This window comes from Lathyrus oleraceus, chromosome 5 (genome assembly GCF_024323335.1).
Source record: "Lathyrus oleraceus cultivar Zhongwan6 chromosome 5, CAAS_Psat_ZW6_1.0, whole genome shotgun sequence".
NCBI lineage: Eukaryota > Viridiplantae > Streptophyta > Magnoliopsida > Fabales > Fabaceae > Lathyrus > Lathyrus oleraceus.
In genome coordinates this window covers 413,437,021-413,447,219 of record NC_066583.1, presented here as the reverse complement: position 1 = coordinate 413,447,219, position 10,199 = coordinate 413,437,021, and the positions used below count along the sequence as shown (strand labels likewise).

General features: G+C 35.6%; 1 long non-coding RNA gene across 1 annotated transcript; it reads left to right on the top strand.

The window, feature by feature from the left end:
• The first annotated feature begins 7,514 nt into the window (after nucleotides 1-7,514).
• Nucleotides 7,515-9,488, top strand: LOC127085157 (uncharacterized). Its single transcript, XR_007788964.1, has 2 exons — nucleotides 7,515-8,098; nucleotides 9,123-9,488. It is a non-coding gene; the product is annotated as an uncharacterized LOC127085157 (long non-coding RNA).
• The last annotated feature ends 711 nt before the right edge of the window (nucleotides 9,489-10,199 follow it).

Genomic DNA, 10,199 nt, shown 5'->3' with positions numbered 1-10,199 from the left:
TTCCTCATGTTAAGACCTTTCCAACCATTACCCACAAGGTCATGTTTCATTTTGATAAGATGCATTTTCGAAGAGGAGAAGATTTATGTGCATTTATGGAAACATTGTTAAAACTTCATGCACACTCCAATTCAATTACATGTACACATCCATTTCAGCTCAATTACATTTCAGCATGCCAAATCAATTACATTTGGGCCTCCCATGCGCCTGTACAGGCCCATGCATTGAGGCCCTCATCACACATGCACATGAAATTCACCTTGCTTGCATCAGCTTTCACTATAAATAAACATGCTCAGCTTCATTCATGATCAACCTTAAGGCGCCTTATATGCTGCAGAACTGAATCCCAAACCTCACCAAAAGGAATTTTGCATTTTCACTTCAATTTTTCAGATCCAATTTTCAACTTCCTTGGTTGATTATTGGACTCTAATTCCTTAGCCCAGCCCTATTTCCATCTCAAGAACAAGCTGCTATCAAGAATTGGGAGAGATCGTGCTTCACAGATCTGCATTTCAAAGGTTGTTATCCAAACTTTTTCAATTCAAAACTCACCGATTCTTGCTCATTTCTTATGTTTATTGGCTCCTCTGAAGTCCTCTCATAAGAGGCAGTTGAATTGTGTATTTAATTCATATCTCTTTCATTTTTAATCCAAAAAATATGAGACCAATTGCATTATTTTTATTTTTAATTATAGTTTCTAAAAATGATGTTTAATATTTTTTATTTTGTCATTTGATATTTTTTGTGAATTTTCTCTTTTCTGATTATTTTTAATTCATTTTAAACAGTTTCCAATATTCAAAAAATGCAAAAATATTTTCTTAACCTCTTTGAATGATGATGAATCTATGAAAAATATTCTCATCAATTTATTAATTGATTTGAGATTTATTTGAGATTTTAGTTCAATTAGGTTATTTTTTATTCATTTTTAATTGTTTAAAAATAGTTTATGGTTTCTAAAAATGCTGAAATTTTTTGTCAAACTTTGTTTGACCTTGTTGAACTTAGGATGATCCATTTGGACTTTTCAAAGTTGATTTGAAATGGATTTGAATTTTGACCTTTAATTTTTTATTTTAATTCAAGTATTATTTTAATTTTCAAAAATACCAAAAATATTTTATTTGTTTCTTGACCTTTAAGCTTCATTTTGCTTCTGTTTACCATTGATTGACTTTGATTCTATTCATGTTTGATCAATGTGTGTTGGATATTTCATTTGAATTCCATTTATGTACATTCTTATTCATCTTCTTCTTCATCTTTTTTCTTTTTGATCAATGAGTTAAAGATTGGTGATTAGCCTTGACATAGGGGAGGCTTAACCTTCCTTGATTCAAATCTAATTCATCTTGATCAAAGATCAAGTGAATGACTTTGCATTGAGGATAGGTTCCTTCTTGGTCAAGCAAAAAACCTAAATCAATACAAGATCATTCTTCTTTTCTTTTGGCATGGCAAGTTGTAGGAGCTTGGCTTACTATTCATGGTCTCTAACTTGTGTTTATTGCCTATAGTTTTATTGACCAACCTCAGATAGGTGTGACTACTACATTAGTCCACTTACGATTGCTTAACATAGCGCTAAATTGCCTTATGGCACACTAACATTAACTATTAACACTAACTTTTAATTCAAGTCATTTAATTCTTGAAATTACATTAATGCAATTTAATTTCTTGTTCATTATTCATTTTCTTTTTCCCTTTGCTCACTTGAGCTCATGTTTATGTTAATGCAATTTGCCTTTTGCTCACTTGAGCACATAATTGTGTATATACTATTGTGCTTGTGTTGTTTTTTGTTTTTGTGAACCAAATGCAAATGGACAAAAGGACTTAGATTTTAGGACATTCCCTATGCAAAAAGGGAGTCAAAGAGCAACTAGGCCTCATGCCTTTAGAATGCTATAAAAGAAGAAAAATGTCAAAGAGCAACTAGGCCTCGTGCCTTTAGAATGCTTAATCTTAAGAAGGCTTGGAAAGTATCCTAATTCTAAACTCACTTTTGTCCATTCTTTCTATTGCATTGTGGAACTTTTTGATTTGTGTGTTCTTATATGCTAGGGATCTCAAACTTGCCAAGTAGAAGAATCATTGTCATGATCATCTAAAGTGAGAGATTCAAAAGCCATTGGAAGATTCCTAGGAGTTTGATTATGTGCTTGATTGCTTGAATATTTGCTTATTGCTTGCTAATTCCAAAGGAAAGGGAACAACTCGGATCATCATTATGATCTCAAGAAGGGAACTCCATTGTGGTTTTATTTCTCCTCCTTCACCTTTGTATGTTTAGGACTTAACCATTCTTCTTCTTCCCCCATTCTAACCCAAGCCAAACTTTTGTGCAAACATTAACATTTGTTTTCAAAATTAGAAACCTGAGCATTATGCTTTTGATTTTCCAAATTTCTTTTCATAACACTTATTTTGAATTGAATTCGAAGTCAACTTTGACCTTTTTGTGAACACTTTTCATTGGTAAGTACAACTCACTCAACTGTTTTTTTTATGGTTTCAATGGCCACTTTTGCCAAAGCTTTTCATAAACATTAGCTATTAGGTTTGAGTTATCCTAGAGGTAGATATAATACTCACCTATATCCTTAGTGATGGACTATAAGACTTCCATGCTTATTATAGGGTTAACCCCTCACTAGAATGTTGAAGCTCTCCTCACATGGTGGATTTGTGGTTTTAGTTTGAGTTGTCTCCCTTTGATAACAAAAGACCTTAAGGCTTTTGGACCAATCAATTCACCAACTTCTTTTGAAATTTTTTACCCCGAACTACGAGGTTTTGATTCTAATCTTTTTTAAGATGGTACGTAGGCAATGGGTTTATCCATTCAAAAAAAATTGTAAATAATTTGTACATTCTCCTCTCATCTCCCCAAACATGTTTGCACAAATAATTTTCACAAATACCAGCCTACCTTACAACATTAGTGAAAAGGGCTCCCTAGGAGTACCTAGGATGTTGTGGGTGCTTAAAACCTTCCCATTGCATAACCAACCCCCTTACCCAGATCTCTGACATTTTTATTAGTTTTTGATTTGATAAAACTTCTCGGTTTTTGTTCGCTTTCTAACCTTTCCTTTGGATAAATAGAAGTGCGGTGGCGACTCGAATTGTATGATTTACTTTTGATTTAGTCAAAAAATCTAAAGGTAATGAATACCCCGCTACAATATCACTTGGTTGATAGTTGATAATCATTCCCTTTGAGCTTATTACCTTTGTTAAGCTATCACTCAGCTGATAGTAGGTAATATTTCCTTTTACCTCTGATCCATTACCTTTGTTAGGCTATCACTCGGCTGATAGTAGGTAATAGTTCCTTTTATCTCTGATTCATTACCTTTGTTAAGCTATTACTTGGCTGATAGTAGGTAACCATTCTATTTGAGCTTATTACCTTTGTCAAGCTATCACTCGGTTGATAGTAGGTGAAGCTAGCGAAAATATACCCAAACGTATCGCACACTCGAACATACAACAGAGTCACCATCGAACTTTATTTATTCCCTAAGGAAAGGGAAAAAATTGATAAAACCTGGGGGAAAGAGATATGTTGGGTAAGAAACTCGGTTATACAAGGGGAAGGTATTAGCACCCCAAACATCCATGATACTCCATGGGAACCGTTTTGATTATTCTCGCTCGAATAGGTGTTATATCTAAAGATTACTCGCAAAAGAATGGGAAAAGGGAAAAGAAATAGATAAAGTGCTTGGTGAGGATTGAGGGCCTCATGCCTACGTATCCTCATAGTGAAATGAGGAATTCAGAGCTTCGTAGTTCAAAGAACTAGTGGTGGGAGATGAAAAGAAGTGTGATAAATGTATGGTTTGAACCAAAGGATTGTATGATTTGAACTCCAACAAGGGGTGAAAACATGAACCCAAGAGTAAAACTAGTATGAACCAACAAGTGAGAGCCTACAACACTGTATTGGAACAACCGAAAAAGAATGAATTAAGTGTTTGGTTTTATAGCAAAAACATCTCTTGGTTCACAAAGAGGTACAAGATGGAGCACAAAGGGATAATTTATTTGGCTCAAAGAATAGGGCATATCACATGATGTGACTGACGGTAGAATACGAATGTATCATGAAAATGAATGGAACGAAGTGACCAAAGTCACAGAGTCGAAGGGCTTGGTAACAAGTGACCGTAAAGGTATAATTTGAAACCAAAAGTCAAGGTATATTGGAATCTATAGGAGAAATGGGATTCGTACCATAGAGGGAAATAAGTATCTTGGCCAAAAAGAAAGAATTAAATATCTGGGGACAATCCAAACAACTCTAGGTACGAATGCAGACTTTTCATTAGGCGTCCTAAAAGGATATATATGGGTATTCAAGGAAAGTGTATTTGATCTCGAAGGAAACAATATGTCACTGGAGTGAACGATTTATGATTGAAGGTAGATAATAGATCATGAAAGATATGGATGATGCCCTAAGGCGGAAGGAATAAATATGAGTATGATCTCCAAGGATTTGTATCCTTGTGCCTATGTATTCTCATTGTGCAATGAGAAAATTAAAGCAATTGTAATTTGTGGAACTACGAAAACAAAAGGAGGTAAATGAAAGTGTTTATCTAAACAACTAGGATTAACAAGACAAACAAACTTCCAGAGTATGATTGCAGTGAGGAGAAAATATAACATGTACTAACAGAATTGTAAAATAGGAACTCATAAGGTAAATTGTCTTCAAACCCATGAGTGAAAAGGTATAGACTAAGATGTGGAAAAACAGAGGTATACCCACTGTATTGTCTTAACAAAGGAATGAATTATATGTTTGGGTATAAGCCAAACGAGTCTTGGTTCACAGGATGGACTTTGATTAAGTCTTCCTAAAAGGATGAGTATGAGGCCCACAAGAAAGTATTGTTGGGTGCAAGGAAGAATATATAACTTGTTGGGGGAACAAACAGTTCGAGATCAAAGGAGAATCGTATCTTGAATCCATGAAGGAATAAACTCTGTACCGAAGAGAGAAAAAGGTATTGACTAGGATGTGGAGGGACCTACGCATACCCACTCCTGTCATAACCAGAAACATAGTGAATTAAATGTTTGGGTACAAGTCAAACAACTCTTGGTTCACAAGGCAGACTGTTCCTTAGGCGTTCTAAAAGGATGAACATGGAAACCAAGGAAAAATGATATTTGATATAAAAAAGATGGTATTGATTGATGAATGGAGAATGATTGATTAATAAATAGGGTAGGATCGATAAATAAGGTAGCTCGCGAAGAAATTGGGTTCTCCTGCCTATGTATCCTTATAGTGCAATAAGGAAATCAGAGTTTTCGTAGTTCAGCCCACTAGGGTTGAAAACAAGATGATTAAGGAGGCAAGAGGAGTGATAGAATGATTGAAAAAGTGGAATAGACTTGATAGTTACTGATAAGAATCACACTAAAGTCTATGAGTAAAGGTGGATACGATAAGCAACAGGCCAAATGTCCCGCACCCAAAGATATCCAGAATGAATGTAGGAAAGCTCCAGTCTCATTCCTTCTTAACCACTTAAGGCTCGTGGCATGTAACTCTCATCCTAACTTTCAAGTTGCTGGAGGAGAATTTTTGTTGTTGTTTCTTGTAATGATGAAGAGAGGGAGACTTGACAGTTGATTGACGAGAATCACACTAAAATCTATGAATAAGGGTGAACGCTTGTAATAGCTATGGCCTACGCCCCGTATGCAAAGTCGCTCTAGACAAGGATAGGAGAAACTTCGTCTCATCATTCCTTATTACTTAAGGATCATGGCGTATGATACTTCTTATAACTGACATGTTGTTGGAGGAATATTTCTTGTTGCTCCTTGTGTTGATGTTGTTTTGTGTGAAGAAGACTTGATCGTTTATTCGATTCATATCGCACTAAAATCTATGAATAAGGGTGAATGCTTTGAATAGCTGGGGCCTATGCCCCTTACGCAGAGTCACTCTAGACAATGATAGGAGAAACTCCATCTCGTCATTCCTTATTACTTAAGGCTTATATCGTACAATTTGAATCGTATTTACCAAGTGTTGACCTTTGATTTATCTTGTGTAACCCGTTGCTTGATGTGACTGAGGACGCCTTAATTGAGAATCTTGACTTGAGGCCTTGAGTTCCACAGCTTACGGAAAAAAGTCTTATTAAGTGACCAATGGTCTTTTGGTCACCCAAATTAGATTGTGGGGTTATACAAGTTCAAAAGATTTAATTGATCAAAATTACTTTTGATCAATTTGAATCATGGGTTTGAAACAATTTGAAATCTATGATTAATCCTAATCTAATGGTTAGAATTATTCACAGGCTAATCCTAAGGGAACATGTCAAAGTTAGTCAAAAAACTTGATTAAAATTCTACGTCAAATCCCTAAGGAAGCATGCATTTGCTAAATGACAAAAATTGATACAATAAACCCCTAAGGGGCAAAATGGTCCTTTTACAGGAATATCTAATTTCGGGTACAAATTGAATTCTACTCAAATCTAACCAAAATCTAAAGTTTAGACAAATTCTAAAACTATTAAGCTAAATCAAATTAAACTTTAAAAATCAATTAAACCATAAAAAACAATTAACTCCAAAAATCAAATAAACTCTATTTCTGAACTTAATTACAAAGGTACTTCTAAAGATTCTAAAGCCTAATTGGCTCCTAATACTCTAATTACACTAGAATTCTAACTAGACCAAAAGTCCTAGAAACAAGTTTACTAATCTATTAAGAACTAATTAATCTAACAAATCTAATAAAGTCCTAATTGACTCTTGACCAGCTAATTAACCCTAATATCCTAATAACTTTCTATCAGGATCAAAATCAAAGCTTAATCTAAATCTAATCATATTAATAAGAACAAGGATGCAGGGGGTGTACACACATTACTAGAGTGTGAATGTGGATCCTGGGCTTAAGGCCCAATGGGGCGGAATCCCCTTTGAAATCCTGGAACAAGCAGAGGCAAAAGAATGGAAAACAAAACCTAATGGGCCTATCTCTCATTGGCCCAAAGACTTCAAACATAAGATCCGAAAAGAATGAAACGATGCCTGCCAAGAAACCGAAAATTTTACCTTGTACCCCTACAATTAGCCTCATACCCCTACATTTTTTTAAAAAATTCTCATTCTATCCTTTTTGGCATTTTAAAAAAATTATTAAAAATTATAAAAAAAAAAAAAAAAAATACGCACCGGAACACTTCAAAGAAGAGTTCCGGTTTAGACCATCCAAACCGGAAATCTTTAGAAAGACTTCCGGTATACAACAAACCAAACCGGAAGATTTTCTAAAAGACTTCCGGTTCAGTGCCCCCAAAAGGCAACAAACCGGAACTCTTTAGACATGTGTTCCGGTATACATTACGTGAACCGGAAGACTTACTCTGAGTGTTCCGGTTTACAATGCCAAAAAGTGAAAAATTTGCTTTCCGGAAGTCTTCAAACAAAAATGGTAAAAAAATTTAGAAATGAAAAATATACGCTATTTATATGAGGGTATTTTGGTCAAAAAAATTTAAATGTAGGGGTGTGGTTACAATTGTAGGGGTACAAGGTAAAGTTTTCCAAAAAAACCTCAGCAAGCGTGATCTTTCTCCTCTTTGCAAGAAGTTCTGGCGCGGCTTCACCGACGGTGCACGCGGCCGCCGAACTCCGCACAAGGTCGCTGCATCCTCCTCGCCGACTCATAAAAAAATCACATTCTGACTTGGATTGAAAACTCCGTCATCGTATCCACAGAATTGCCTTTGATGTCCTCTTCACCGAGATGGAAATGCCTCGCCATGATGAGTTGCGACGAACACGATTCTTTCTGCAGGCTCCTCGAAACACTTCTCCCACCATGCTTTCGACCAACAGAAACGGAAATGCTTGAGGTTCGCCTGTCCAGATCTTGAGTTCGTCGTTAACGTCTCCACCGCATTCGAGATTGAATGGCAGTGCAATTCGAATTGCCTATGAGGGGCATCGAACCACAAATTGCGGTTGACTCAAGAAGATAGCTTACCGTATAGAGTTCCGGCGCGGCGAGTTTCTGGAAAATCAACAGGTATGCTTCAATCTTTCTTCTGTTCCGTTCTTCTTCACTTCTTCTTCAACCTGCTTCTCTCTCTGTACGAATCGTGTGTGCAAACTCAATCGCCTCCGTTTCTCGTTTGCGTACCAATTGATGCGTATGCTGCGAATGAGTTCTTGAGAGCTGCGTGAGTTTTCTGTTGCAACTTCAGTTATGGAAGAGTGAAAGAATCTTTTCTGATGGGAGGAAGAAAACACCCTGAAAATTGATGTGTGAACCTCCTTTTATAGAATTTTGTTTTCTGTTTTGGAATTAAACTCAAATTCAATTTGAAATGCATCTTTCAGTTAGAATTTACAATAGTTAGTTAGAGTGAAATTTACTTCAAATTTAAATGAAATTAATAATGAAATTCCAATGTAGATTTGCAATATGAAATTATGAAATGTTACTGGAAACTGCTTGTGAAATGTCCATGTAAACTTGTGGTTAACCTCTTAAACAAAGACCCATTTAAAGTTGAAAAACTAACAAGTCTTTTCTAACTGGCTTGCAATGTTGCAAATTGTACCTAGGAATCGAAACAGCAGGGAGTTTATGGAGCTGAAGGTTATTTGAAATTATTTGCTAATTTGAACTTTTGCTTATGAATTGAAAAAAAGTTGTTAATAGTGTATGATGCGTGACTGTTTGGAATGTTATGAGAGAATTTATTTTGTCATGACCGAATTATATTAGGGAACCAAGAGCTGGTGAACTATCGTTGTTGGAATGTTCTTAATGGTTATAAAGATAGCACGACATGATATTTTGATGTTAAGTTCAAGTGAGATTTTGAGTATGATTTCTTCGCCGTTCTTTTTTATGCAATGTTGCTAGTGAAGTATGTTTTGAGCTCACTATGTGAGAACCTGTTACAATGACTGCCGAATGTTTTTGTTTCTTTATTTGCAGAGCTGGTTATTTGTGCAAATGCTGATGTTCGTAACCGTAGGAATCAGGGTGAATTGATTATGCCGACATTAATGTTACTCTAAACTCCTATCTTTATCTGCAGGCTCCGGACCAACTACCAGGACAGCTCCGAATGAAGGTTTCCTTGATCGCCCCCATCGGCCGTGTCGTTGTAATTCGCCACAAGACGCTCCTTCTAACCTTGGATATGCCATGGACCTTGTTCTGCACTAATATCATGGACGTTTGGGTGGAGACAGGGGATGCCAACTCTTTATTGTTTTGGTTTATCTGAACTGTTGTAGTGTAGTGCAATAGGATGTAACATGAATTCAAAAGATCACATCCACTTGTTTTTTTTTATTGTGTATGAATTGGAAATGGTTGTATCACTTGCGAGTTCGTTTCCTTCACTGTGCTTGGAATTCTGTCATTTTGGTTTGTATTTCATACGTCATTTTCGGACTCACTTTCCCACACTTTGTACTTGCATCTGATTTTTCCCTTTTTTTTCTCTTATATGATGAATTGTTGGACAATGGGTTGTTGATCATGGAAAAAAAATTAATGATGGGCCAACTTCTAATGAAGAACTATGGCCCATATTGGTAAGAAACGAAGTAAATTTCAAAAATCAATTTACACTTCAAGAATCAATTCCAATTGAAATTTCCAAAATTAACTTGGCATCCTAAAGTCAATTCGAATTTCAGAAATTAATTTGGGCTTTCAAAATTAATTTGGAAAGATGATAAAATGATCACATTGGAACATGTATTATGAACCAAACATCATGCAAAGTATGACACCACAATGAATTTGAAAACGACATATGGTGGTGGGCCAAGACTTGCAAGCCAAGTAAACCAAACAGTTCATATTGAAAGAAAATCTTGATGTTCTAAAGACAAACATGATCTGATTTTTTTTAGTGACTTAAGATGAATATGCAATGCAATGGAACAAAAGCACGTCGATTCTTGAAATAGAAATGAATCAATGCTTTTGAAGTGGACATAAATTAAAGGTAAATGACTTGAGAATGGCTCATGGAATGTGGTTGACTTTGGATCAACTGGTTGACCAAAAAGTCAACAGTTGACCAAAAGTCAACTTATGCCACAATATATAATTTCTAATTAAAGTGAATGTTCTAATGAAACAATGCAAAAAATGTGGA